The following is a 2,049-nucleotide window of genomic DNA, read 5'->3' on the forward strand; positions in this document are numbered from 1 at the left end:
TCACACACACATACACACGCACTGTTATGTACACTCAGTCAATTAACGTAGTCTGTTAAAAACCATTCACTGACAAAAACAGATAAAATTCCTGATTCTCTCTCTCTCTCTCTCTCTCTCTCTCTTCTCTCTCTCTCTCTCTCTCTCTCTCTCTCTCTCTCACTGGTATATACATTCAATCAATTAACGTGGTCTTTAAAACCAATCATTAACAAGAACAGATAAAACTCCCAGTTCTCTCTCTCTCTCTCTCTCTCTCTCTCTCTCTCTCTCTCTCTCTCTCTCTCTCTCTCTCTCATCTCATTGCTTGTTTCACACACACGCACACACACATACACACACGCACGCACACAAACTCAATCAAACTGGCATTCATACACGTAAACTTTAGGATATCGTTTAGATTCCTTCCCCCCTCTTGCAATTGTTTGGTGTGTGAAACAGTTTAACAGTTTTGCCTTCAAATGGAGTATATACGCATTACCTTAGCTGGAGCGTCAAGAGACCCTTTAATGTTTTCACTTTCATTTTTAGGAGAGAGAGAGAGAGAGAGAGAGAGAGAGAGAGAGAGAGAGAGAGAGAGAGATGATGATGATGATGATGATGAATCTATGGAGAATGGTTTCTGTTACACCCTCCATATTTTGCAGGTAAAAATACTTAGCGAAATTTACATTAATTTTTTAAGAGAGAGACAGAGAGAGAGAGGGGGGGTGTGGGGGAGATAAGGTGAGAGAGAGAGAGAGAGAGAGAGAGAGAGAGAGAGAGAGAGAGAGAGAGAGATGAGGATGTTGATAGTGATGTATATATTGACAATGGTTTCGATCATCATCCTTCATATTTTGCAGGTAAAAATATTTAGCGAAACTTACATTATTTGTTTAAGAGAGAGAGAGAGAGAGAGAGAGAGAGAGAGAGAGAGAGAGAGAGAGAGAGAGAGAGATGATAATGATGATGATGATATACCTATGGAGAATGGTTTATATCAACAACATCCTTCATATTTTGCAAGTGAAAATATTCAGCGAAATTTACATTAATCTTTTAAAAGAGAGAGAGAGAGAGAGAGAGAGAGAGAGAGAGAGAGAGAGAGAGAGAGAGAGAGAGAGAGAGAGAGAGAGAATAATGATGATGATGATATACCTATGGAGAATGGTTTATATCAACATCTTTCATATCTTGCAAGTAAAAATATTTAGCGAAGTTTACATTAATATTATTTTTCGAACCCACTAACAAAAAGGAAAGTGGATAAGGGACATTAGTGAGACAAAAGAAAGATAATCTATGGTAAGAATCATACCTAGAATGTGATACTATCATTATCATTATAATTTTTTGTTTCGCAAACACGTATGAAAGCAACTCTGTGTCGATTCTCAAGAAGAACTGACCAAATTCTTTTTTTTTTCACTTTTATATAAATCACCTATCTCACCTTTTAGTAAGTTCCTCCTTTACCTTTCTTATGATTCTTTTTCTGTCTAAGACTGATAATTAGTAGTTGCTAGTTGCATGACACCTTTTATCTTAAGTTCTTGAAATTTCAGATTTTTTATTTCTTTGGAATAAAGTTCACAGAAACTAAGTAAATATCAAACAAGCAGGTTACTGGGTTACATAACATGAGAACGATGATGGTTTAAGGAAAATGGGTAGCGTGGTTAGGTGGAGGAAGATGGGATGCTGCATGACGAAGAGAGAGAGAGAGAGAGAGAGAGACTGTAGTTCTTATCCTCAAACACCTCCTCCCCCTTCTCCCCTCTCCCTGGCCACTTCTACAAAGGTGAGGAAAAAAAACGCTCGTCCCTATTCTCTAACAACTTCCTCCCTTCTCCCCTTCCCTAACAAGGTGAGAAAAGAAAATATAAAAAGATGAAAACCTCCTCCCCCCTTTTCACTCCCCCAGCTAGGTGGTAAAACATCAAAAAAAAAAAAAAAGACTTTCATGGCTCTTGATGTAAAGCTCCAAAGAATTTGACTTCTCGGAATTTGAGTCAGTCTTTAGACCTCTTTTTTTTCTTTTTTTTTTTTTGGTCACTCCAGTTG

The sequence above is a fragment of the Macrobrachium rosenbergii genome, chromosome 18, assembly GCF_040412425.1.
Source record: "Macrobrachium rosenbergii isolate ZJJX-2024 chromosome 18, ASM4041242v1, whole genome shotgun sequence".
Classification (NCBI taxonomy): Eukaryota; Metazoa; Arthropoda; class Malacostraca; order Decapoda; family Palaemonidae; genus Macrobrachium; species Macrobrachium rosenbergii.